Source organism: Manis pentadactyla, chromosome 8 (genome assembly GCF_030020395.1).
Source record: "Manis pentadactyla isolate mManPen7 chromosome 8, mManPen7.hap1, whole genome shotgun sequence".
NCBI classification, from domain to species: Eukaryota; Metazoa; Chordata; class Mammalia; order Pholidota; family Manidae; genus Manis; species Manis pentadactyla.
Window position 1 is genome coordinate 74,585,321 of NC_080026.1, and position 12,227 is coordinate 74,597,547.

General features: G+C 36.1%; 1 protein-coding gene and 1 pseudogene across 2 annotated transcripts in view; both read left to right on the forward strand.

The window, feature by feature from the left end:
- Positions 1 to 12,227, forward strand: part of PRKG1 (protein kinase cGMP-dependent 1) — a 1,239,474-nt gene that overhangs the window by 569,712 nt on the left and 657,535 nt on the right. The gene's annotated exons all lie outside the window — the stretch shown is intronic.
- Positions 286 to 10,976, forward strand: LOC118931505 (craniofacial development protein 1-like; annotated as a pseudogene).

The window sequence follows — 12,227 nt, forward strand, 5'->3', positions numbered from 1 at the left end:
TTTGCTCAATGATGGATTCATTGAGCAAACAGTTTGAGTGTGTGTGTGTGTGTGTGTGTGTGTGTGTCTGGATGTTGGGAATAAAGCTATGGGCAAAATTCACACAACTCATTGCTACTGTGGGACTGGCATTTTAGCAGACAATATGCACACTGAGTTTAGATTTTTTAAAATATTTTTATTGGTGGTAGCAGAGTGAGAAGATTGAGGTGGGCAGGTAAGATAGTGAAGAGATCTCTGCAAAGTTCTTATTTGCACAGAGAACTAGATTATAAAGAACCAGCTATGGGTAGAAGAACATTGCCAGCAGAAGGAACATACAGATCAAAAGCTCAGAGGAAGAAACAGCAAGAAGACAGGTTGGCTGGTGCAGAGTAAGAATGAGAGCATGATGACAGGTAAGATCAGAAGATAGATGTCAACAGCAGGATTTGAAGACAGGCGAGGAAAGATGATGGCATTCAGAGAACAGCAGTTCTTTGAACAAAGGGGTGGAGTTAGGGATTAGGCATTCTGTGACCACTCATTGTTCTTCTCTTGATATAAATTGATACCTCAGGTTGAGAAAGAAGATCCTATTGAACCAAAAAGAGTGAATACTGTAGGCAACTTGAAAAAAGGTTTTATAAATTCAATCCAACTTAATTTTTCAAAGTATTGTCTATTTGTAATAAGATTTGCCAGTCCATTCCTCTCTTGAACATGTGTATCCCTCCCTCCTTGCTTTCCATGAGGACGTTTAGTAGACCTGCGGCTGTGTTGGGAGAGAAAAGCTGTGGCATGATGCTCACACCTGCAGCAACAAATACGAAAGTGAGCCATGTGGGATCGCTGTGTCTGCCGCTGAGCACCGGCCACTGGGAGCTTCCCTCATACAAGCCCATCTGCCTTCCTGGGCACTTTTCCGAGTAAGCAAGGGCTGGTTTCCAGGCAGCACTTATATCGTCGGGTTAAATTTATATATCAGAGCATCAGGGGAGACCACATACCCCTGGGGGCTTACTTGGGATCGTACCTCCTCCTAAAGGAGAAGCTAAAAATTTCACATCACAGGATTCAGCCAGATATGGTGCAAAATGCCATCAACTGATTTAAAAACAAAACAACACACTGGTATCTTAAAGCATTTCATTTCAAGCTTTTCCAGGACAGGCAAATACAAGACCCTAAGTTTGATGGACAAAAGGCTTTCTACTTTCTTGCTCTTTGGCATGTTGGCATCATCACTGTTGGGAAATCTTTCTCCCTGTCCTTGAACAATGACCAGGCTGCTAACCTGGACAGAGAATATGTGATTCATTTGAGAAGTAGAGCCATATTTTGTTCTCCAAAGAAAAAACATTCTTCACTCAAGTTGGAAAGTGGACTTAGGTATTTTCGTTTCTTCCCTTTGATGAACAATCTTCACCTTTTCTTGGAGATAATCAGGGTAATCTTAATTAGTGGAACAAGATCACAGTTTATTTTATTTGCAGCTTTTTCTGATTCAAATGTGTGTACATGTACAAGGAATACATCCCTTCATTTGATGAGAGAGGATCCCAGGATTCACTGTCTCCTCTGAGGAGTAACAGGTCACATGTTGAACACAGTAGAAACAATTGTAATACTGTTGTCTCATTTTTTTTTTTACTGTGTCTTTAGCTTGTGCAGTTGCTAATTTTCCTGTTAGAACATAAGGAGTCTTTATATTTAATAGCTTTTTTAAAGTACTGAATGGCAGAAATTAACTTCAAAATGTACAGTGAGTGATTTTTACTTCAGTGTCTCCCTCCTCCACCACAAAGCAAACAATGCCCACAGCAGTATAAACATTCTTAGCAGCAGCTTTGCTTCTCAGCTGTCCTATCCTACACTCCTTAGACTGCAAGGAAAATGAAGATTGCAAGAAGCTAGTCTACCTGGTATTGGGAACTTTTGGTGACCCAGTAATAATTGGAGGTGGTTTGGAGGTGGACATGGCACCAGTATTGTTGTAAAGGGTTACGTGAGCAAGGTGTGGGAAGGTGGTAGTGCTACCAGATAGGGAGACAGTGATCCTGGTTGTGAGCTAGGCTGAGTAGACTACAGGGGCATATCTGCAGGCAAATGAAATTGTGTAACTCAGAACTGTTACAACGTGGTAAGACCTTCCAGTGTTTAAGAACTGCTAGTTCTGAACCTAATACCTTTATACTTGGAAGAGTCTTGATTTTATGCCGAACTTCTTGTTCAAACCCATACATATTTTATGTCAGGCATTAAACAAATATTTGGAGAGAGAAGAGCCACTTGCTGTCAGCTAAGACTGGAAGACAGTGGTGCTGAAAGCCCAAGTAAAGTGCTGTTTCACTGGCAGAATTGAAGAAATCTAGCCTTTCTAGAATGGCTTCTTACAAATTAGTATGCTTGACGAATTTTGTCTTAGTATCCTAAGACAACAAAATGTGAAGAAAGGATGCTCCACTTTAGAGAATTTAATATGAGTGACAAAGATAATCTCTCTCTGCTAGGCTAGACCGTGAACCATAAAATTATAGTAATAATAATATCTGTCCTTGGCAAAATACTGTCTATGGAGTACTGTGCTAGGTGCTTTACATACTTCACATGCCCTAACTCATTGAATCCGAAGCACAATACAGGAGGCAGGTGATGTTATTTAAGATGAGACAATCAAGGTCAAGAAGTATGTTCATTTGCCTGTTACTCAGCTGGTAAATGGAGAGTCCAGGTTTCAGAACAAAGCAGTCTGAACTTCAGAAATCTACCAAAATGACAGTTCTGCCTGGGGCAAATCACACACTTTCTCTGCACTTGTTTCTTTCATATTAAAAAAATAAATAAATTCCTCCCCAATGGGGCTGTTATATTAAGTAAAGAAGTACACATAGGTGCTTACAGCTGCATCGTAGTCTAGTAATGCTAGCTAGTACAGTATACTTTTACTATAAATCATTTAATTGGCAACATCTCATCTGAAACTCTGATGTTTCTAGAGGAGTTTGATGTTCCCTTGAATAGATGAATTTGATTCTGATAAAATGTGATCAGTAAGACACTAATCCTGATAAAGTTGCAAACTGGACTATATAAGCTCTAAGAGTAAGAAGCACACAGGGGTATAATGGCATGTGTGTATACATATTATATATATGTATGTATATTTTATTATTGTGGATGCCAGATTACATATTTAAACTGTTGTTACTTTGACCTCTTGAATTTTCTCTTAAGTGTCTATTTTAGGAGACTTTTTTGGGAAAAAAATTAAAAGATTACCCTGAAAGTAGACTGCAATATGCTCATCCTTTCAAAATAGATATATGGGGCATCAGAATGGAGCCAGAGAAAAGAAAGTAGATCACTTCTTTTTAAAGTCATCCTCCTTCATCATCTTTTACACTAGTCATCCCACAGTCCCTGGTTTTGAGGTTAGGTAGATTTCTCATAGAAGTTGAACCCACCAAATTGGGATGCCTCAGCTTTACAAAATTGAGTGCACATTTCTACTTGTGATATTATATATGCAGGAATATATTTATAACTTAGATTACATCACTGATATTTCCTAGTGCAAGTTCTGGGACAACATGGCCAGAGGTTGACTGTGTCTTCACCTTTTAGTGGCACGTATTCTTAGGAAAGCTAAATTATCTGTCCTTATTTGCTCACCTGTAAAAAGGAAATAAGTAATCCCCTAAATAATTAAGGTTGTTATGAATGTTAGAATGTATGTGCCTGCTATGTAATAATCCTCAATATTAGCTGATATTTATAATTTTTATAAAAATCATTATCATCCTTAGTCTCATTTTTGAGAAACTATAAAGTTTATAGAAAACATAATTCTTAGACAAAGATATCCTATATTTATAAAGTGTATGAATGTCTCAAAATTAAGATTTTTCCATCAATTAAATAGGAATAATATTTGTCCTGACTATTCACTGGACTCTTCTAGAATTTAATTAGATGCCATTGGTGAAGGTATATGTAACATAAAGTGATACTGGTGTTATATTAAAGGAGCCTAAGAGAAAGGAAGGGGGCACACCTCATATGAGGAAGGGACAGTCTACATTAAGAGAAATAGAAGACTACTTTCCTGAAGTCTCTTAGATGTAGGCAAGTAGACATTTGGGACTCATGAATATTGATATGGGAGGTTTGTTTTTACACTTATGGAATATAAAATGCTTTTTATGGACAAGCATGGTTGAAATTATAGATTGTAATTTATAGTGGGTGAACATTTTTTATTTTCTATTCAAATCTTAAACTTCCACTGGTACTTTATCTAATCAGGTGATGTATGATATATGTTGCTATAGAGTTTTCATATTTAGAGAGATGTGCAAATCAGCTTGGCACAGATGGGAAGCCTTGAGGAGACTATAGGCGTAACACTTCATATCTGCTCACCAGAAGGCACAAGAAATACTGCAGGGGAGGGGGAGAAAGTAGAGGGAGAGAGAGAGAGAGAGACAACATCAAAGTTTAATATGCATTGTTTTTTTAGCAAAAGAGAAAGCAGTATAAAACAGTTTTGGATTGACACATTTGAACACACAAAATTTAATTTTTTTTCAAAAAGCAATTTACTATATTGAAGGTTTCCATTTTTGCTTCTGTAAATTTCTGAATAAAGCCTGTTCCTTTTAATGTGTCCTAACAATCCTTCCAATCTTAAAATCTGAGCTATCTGTCAGAAATCATTATGCCAGTCATATACTGAGCTTTGTGATATTTTGCATTTATATTGAGTCTTTCAATCATTAGTAAAATGTATTAGAGTGCTTTAAGGATCCTTCTTATACAGTAACAAAAGGAAATCATAGTTTAAAACAAAACAGCTTTCCATATTTTACAGAGTGCACTGGGGAAATAGTAAGCATGAAAGAATGGGATTTCTGGGTCTAGGTTGAGGCGGTGTGTTGGAATCAGGGAATTACAGAATGAAATGCTGAAAGGTGCCTTAGACATCATCCAGGTTCACATCCCCACTTTCAAATGAGAAAATGGAGCCACACAATGAACTACATAAGTGATTCTCAAAGTCAGGTTCCTGCAACATCCGTATCATCTAGGAACACAGCAGAGATGCATGTTCTTAGAGCTTACACCCTGGAACTACTGAAATTCTAGGGATTGGGCCCAGAAATCTGTTTCAACAAGCCCTCCAGTTGATTCTCATGCATGCTATAGCTTGAGAACCACTGGACCAGATTTTAATTTTTCTAATCCTATCCCAGTGTTTTTCTATTGCAACATGCTGTTTCTCTTCTCTCGTTCTTTCTCTTCTAATTGAGGGGAAAGAGACATTCTAAACTGTCTATGCAAGCAACAAGTATAATAGAAAAACTGAGGATATTACTCTATAATACATCTTTGCATGACTTGAGAATCTTTAGACAAAAGTGAGACTTGAACAATGCAGATAAATGTCTCATTTCCCAAAATTGTAGAACCCTGATTTTTCCTAAAATATCTACTAGGTATTGAGGGATATTACTCTAGTCTCATACTATTTAGAAAGAGCCCTAAAATCTTTCTTTAATTTAATGATTAAATGAGTCAACTGTACATCTGTTCACCTGTGTTGCACCCAGATTAACAAACAACTGCAAAAACTGATAAACAGAGCCTGAGCCATCCTTCACATTTTTTGCCTTACCCAGCAAATACAAATACATCCTTCACAACCCTGTAAATTTAGGTATATTGCTCTGAATTCTGAATGCATGCTTTAGAACGATGAGTATAGGACAAATGAAAATTAATAAATATTTGTATTTAATCGCTAAAAGTAGATTGCCATTATTGAACTCTGGATAATATGTAAATTGCCCTCTTGATTGGCTTAAAATTGGTCTACTTAGATTCATTATAATTCTCCCATAAAATAATTGTAAAGAGGATTCTTTTATAAACAAATCAGGTGCATGTTTTTCATCAGTGAAAGTAAGACACAATGAGAATCTTTTGCTGGAGACAAGCCAATTTTTCCACCAAGCTAATAAAACTCAAACTGCACATGCACAGGCACTTCCAAAATCTAGTGTCTAATTTTGGACTTGTAATTTTGTATTCTTTCACTTAAAGAGCATCCCCAAAATTGTATAAGCTTCAGCCCACAAAATCTAATTCCATCTTGCTAGGAAGTGTTAGGTACTTTTGTCAGTGGGCAGAAATACTGTACACATTGAACCAGGTAAAAGCTTTTCTGTTTATGCTCAATGAACATTGAATCAAAATGAGTACCCATGTCAGTTTTAAAGCAGATAGAAATTGTTTCTGTGTAAGTGCCTTGACAGTTACTACTGGCATTGGATTAGCATTAGACTAGGGTGTCAATCATTCTCTAGCATTTGAGATTTCCTTTCTGTTGAATAGCAAAACACAAGAAGCCCCTAGCAGCTTATTGTGATTAAGGCAATGGAGTGTGCACTCACACACCTACAAATGTAAGTCTTTAAATGCTTTCACAAGAAGGGCAACTTTACTTTTGGTCAGTTCTGACCCCAATAATTCAAAAACACTTTTCAATTTAAAAAATTTGAAGAGAAAGCATCTTGATTCATTTCTGAAGATAATGCCAAATGTTTATTGAATACATACGTCTTTGATTTATTTGTAGGGCTTCTATATCTAATGCCTTGGGATAGCAGTGTAATTTACATCTTCATCTTAGTGAAAGAGTGTTTTGTTTTGTTTTTATCATTGAAGAAAACAGAAAGGAGATTTAACTGTAAATATGACCCATTTAAGTAAGTTTGGATGTTTTAACTTGGAAATTTCAAAATTCCCAGTGGGATGGTACATGATTACTGTGGCCTTTTTTGGTTGGTATTTTGAAAGTTGAAATGTGGCCAGCAATGCTTTTACATCGCTACTGCTATGGAAAGGGAGTTATGAGGGGGAAACAAACCATGTAGTATGTCTAAATAAAAGCAACAATGGTAACATTCAACATTCTGATATTCTATGTGTTGAGATTTAGAGCCTTTAGACTTCTTCCCTTTAGGGCTTTAGACTCTTTACATCTTTCCTCAGCTTTATTGTTAAGTAGTTGTCATCTTGTCCAAGGTAATTAATCTCTCCTAGCCTCAATTTCTTTGTATGTTAGACTTCTGTAGATGGTGCCTGGAACACTGCTGATAATACAGAAGTATGCAAAACAGGCTTCATAGCTTTTTCAGTGAATTTGAGGCCCATTTTGTATACATGGTGTTGTGGGTGTTGTGGGAGGATATAGGTTGAAAATGAAAGTACCTCTTGCCTATACTTGTCTATATTTGGGTGACAAAAGAGTGAATACTAGTGCTACAGGGATAGACATTACTGGCAGAATAAATGGTGAGGGCAGGAGGGACAATTAACTGTCATACTCTTCCTCTGATCTCTTGATGACCATTAGATGATGTGATCATTTAGAGGAGTAGGTTGTGTTGTATTTGTGTTGTGTTCTGTCTTGGTGCTTTCTTTTAAAAGCTGGTGGCTTGTAAATAGACTCAGAAGTGACTGGTGGTTACCATGGGGAAAGGGTTAAACTGGGTTGGGAGAAATAGGTGAAGAGGATGAAGAGGCCTGAAATCTCAATCATAATATAAAATAGTCATGAGGATGAAGGTACAACATAAAGAATATAGTCATAAGTTCTGTAACACCTTTCTATGTTGACTGATAGTAACTACACTAGTTGGGGTGAGCACTTAATAATGTATATAACTGTTGAATCACTATGTTGTACATTTGAAACCAATATATATCAACTATACTCCAATAAAAGAAAAAGAAGAGCTGGTGGCTTATTAAATTTCCTGCCATTCATGGCTAAGAGTGAGAGCTTTGGATCCCCAAAGGAGAACTGTGGACATTGTCTCATGTAGTACTAAGAAACTGAGTTCCAGAAGTTATGAAAATTCACGTTGACTGAACTTCTGTGGTGTGTCCAATAACTGTGATACCAATAAAGATTTTTGCTTTTCTTCGAAATGACAAAAGAGATCACAATTTAAGATTAAAGTGCTTCCCCTGGCCTTCCTTCCACATATTAATTTATTCTCATTCAATCCGAAGTTAGCCTGTTGGTTAGATCTCTCCAGAAAGTAGTACTCAAACATAAGACCCGAATAAGACCAACACTACATGAGGGCAGAAAATGCAATTCATGGTGTGCTCCATGGCTTTGCTAATGTTTTGTTATCGTTTTTTAATTACCCAACAGCTGGCTACAATCACTGAAATCTCTACCATAGGAATCAGTTCTTGGATTGAGAAATTCTTTCCAAAATACCACAGATAAAAGTTTCATATTTGGCCTTGGGTGGTTTAACTTCAATTTGGTCAATGGGAAGACTTGACTCATCTTTTTCTATTGATGTACATATCTCATTGTGATTAGTTGCATTTGTCATTGGATATCAGGAAAATGTGGGTAAGGTGAATATATAGATATTATATTGGGTTATAATCAAAAAGCCCATTTAAACACGTGTTAACTCTTCTCTCCTCCTATCTGAGCCCATGCAAGGCCTCATAATTCTTCTCAGCCCATGAGTGTTCTTCAGCTCCTAAGGAGCTGTACAACTTCAAGAATGGAGCCATTTCAGAGACTAATAATATATTAATTCTGATATACTAACACTAGTCATAAGAATAATTTTAAAAATATGTTGCAATTTCAAAAGGATAATTATGCAAATGTGTGATTTTTTTATTCAAAAGGTATGTAAGTAAAAATATTAAAGGTAGATTATATAAAAATAGCAGATGTCCATTGTTATAATACAAATAATAGAAAGAAGAATATAAACATAATTAATATTAAGTATTACTATGTGCCAGGTATTTGATTACCACTTTACATCATGAGGTAAGTAGTGTTTTTCCATGGTATAGATAAGGAAACGATGGCTTCAAGAGATGAAGTAACTTGCCCATAGTCAAACCCTCTGCAAGTAGTGAAGTTAAAATTTGAACCTGGGCACTATGACTTCAGAAACTATAATTATCAACCACTATTTTTTATAAATTCAGCCCAAATTCACAATTCCCTGTCAACATCCTTCAAGACATTATGAATATTTATACACATGTACATGTATATTGCCACAAAATTTCATATAAATGAGATTTTTATAGGTCATTATGTAAACCACCTCTTGTTCTACAATGTGTCACAGGCTTCTTACTATATAAAAAAGGATAGATGTACAGAATTTTAAGGGCTGTATAATATTACATTCTATGCTTTAGAATAGCAGGGTCCTACTGATCAACATGTGTTACAATCTATTTTATAGACAGACACTAATTCTCTAGATATCCTTTTCCATATCCCTTTATATATTGATAAGATTGGTTTTTTTAGGGTAGGTCCCAATAGGAGGACTAATGGAGCAGAGTATATATGTTTTCTATTTTCTTACATCTTTCTAAGCAATCAAACAGAAAGGTTGAGCAAATTTACCTCCCACCCATGATAGAAACGGGCAGCACCGGCAGCTCTATGGCCTCTCCCTAGAGCTTTGCCTTTTGGGGGCAGCTGCTCTGGTCCTGGGACTTGGCCATGTTCGCCAGGGAGCAACGTGGAGGAATACGACTCTGAAGACTTCACCCTGGAGGAGGATGAGGACTTTGTGCTCTTAGACGGAGAGTACAGAGATGAAGCAAATGAGTTAGTGAAGGAAGATGAAGAGCAGACAGAAAACCAAGGGGAAAAATGAAAGGCTCAAGGCACTGCAGCCAGGAGGAGAAAACAAGGTGACTTCTCGTAAAAAGAGGAGGAGAATGCCGATGAGGGGTCTGGAGGAAGCAGCAATGAGCAGGAAGATGAAGCTGCAGGGCAGGAAGAAGGCATCGGGTCGGAGGCTGTAAGGGAGGAGGAGGAGGATGAACTGTGGGCCATCTTCCTCAGCGACGGAGGGCCAAAATTAAAAGTGCCCCTGAATACACAAGTTAAAAGAGGAGAGGAGGCTGAAGAGACAAGTTCAAGTAAATTGTTGTTAAAAGCAAAAGAGCTAGAGAAATCTAAAGAAACAGGAAGAGTTAAAAAAATCACCAAGGTGTTTGATTTTGCTGGTGAAAAAGTCAGGGTGAGTTAGGAAGTGGTTGCCACATTTAAGAAGCCAAATCTTTCTTCAAGCAAGATGAGAAAGTAAAACCACAGGCATGTCCATCAGCTCTGCCATCACTTCCTGCAGGGTCTGGGGTAAAAAGACCAAGTGTCATGAGCAGCCTTCTGGGGAAAATTGAAGCCAAAAAGTAGAAGATGATCACCCTAGAGAAGTCCAAACTGGGCTGGGATAACTTCGAGGAGGAAGAGGGTGTTGGTGAAGAACTAGCCGTCCGTAACTGAGGTAAGGAAGGGTGCATTGAACAGAAAACTTGTCTAGATCCAGTGGATCACAGGCAGTTTTAAACTGAGTGAGATCTCAGGCTGAGCAAAATGAAACCCTGAAGTTATGGGGATAATAAATAGCAACTCAGTCGTTTACAATGTGAGCTTCTGGTGTGTCTCTGAAATGCTTCTGGTGTTTCACATCAACTGTTTCCCTGCAAGGTCTTCTTTTCTACATTGAATTTCTGTCTTTGTATCTTGATCTCAGGTGGCTTCATTCATTTTACTTCTAAAAGTTTGTCCTTGAAAAAAAAAAAAAAAAGTTGGTCCTATGGGAGAAAAAAAGTACAGCACCCTGTTCCTAAATGTCCTTTTCAAAATTAGGTTATATCAATATTTTTTTTAACTTGACCAATTATTGTTGATGTTAGGGTTACTTTCATGTTTATTGTCATTTGCATCTGTTTAAGGAATTGATAAATTCATATTTTTAAGTAGCTTCATCATCAGAATGAGTTTACTTGAACTTTTAGAATCTTATGATATTAGCAAATTTATAATTTCTTTCTTTTTCACTTATATTGCTCCCTTTAAAATCTAATGCCTTTTTAAAAAAATAGAAATATCATACTTGAATACTATAAACTTTGCTCCAAAAAAATTAAGATAATCTCTTAAATGTTCTGAGATGGCATTAAAATGTTATAGGACTATGTGGTTTTATATTACTGGAAAATTTTTGTAATTTTTTTTATCACAAAACTTTCTGGAAGATTTTATGTATATATGAGATATATGTAAATATATGTAATAAAACATAAATGGTTTCCTATATTTGATAGATTGTTTCCCAAAAATGAAAATTCTAAATGTGTTAGCATTATACTCTTTCTTCCATGTGAGTCAATCTGTAGACATAAATGATTCAAAAAGCAAAATAAAAGTTTTTCTGTGTAATGTTACTGTAAAAAGCTATACCTTGCTAGTCTTTCTAGTTAAGACATAAATGTATAGACATGCAAACTTTCAAATCAACCATATTATTTTACTCTTCTTAAATAGTGCTGATTTTACTTGGTCTTCCTGCAGTTATGTGTATATTATGTGTATGTGCATGTGTGTTAATGGAAACCTTAAGTGTGATTTTCCTACTGAAATGCTGTCAGGGAAAAGGGAATAGGCATATAATTGAAATATCATCATGGTAGAGGACATAGAAGTAGTTTTGAATTTTTCCATTTCTATCTCTCTCACCACTTACAAATTGATTTTATGAGTCTGTCAGGCTTTATGAAAGACAACATTTGGCAAATTATACCATCTTACTTACAAAAATATATAAAACCTGACATCTTGGAGTTTCATTTGATTTTGATTACTTATGTCTCCAGTGTTGTTTGCATTTGTCTAATGTACTTTTTGTCTTTGGTTAGTTGCTTAGTTCCAATCCTGTGTATTTTCCCTGATTTTGAAATATCTTTAAATATATTCAATTGACATCTAGATTTTTCTACTTTGATTTGTTAATAGAGATGCTAAGTCATTTGGATATTGTTTTCTGTGATTGCTAGGCCACAATGAAGTGGGCACATTTATTGTTTCTTAGGATTCTTCTATTACGTACATTTTCAAGATATAATAACAGTCCAGAAGCTTTTAAGTTATAGTCTATTGAATCCCTCCTTCTAGAAATGTGTTAAAACATTAACATAATGCCTTTTATTCCTATTCTGTTTCCTAGATGTTTCTATCAAATTTTATGATAGATCCTAATAGATAAATCCAAGCATAGTTCAATTAGATTATTGGTAATTGTTAATCCTTACAAAAATTGCCTTTTCTACTTTTTTTACCCTACAGTCTTGCCAAGGTAATAAATTGAATTTTAAAATGTGATCATTGG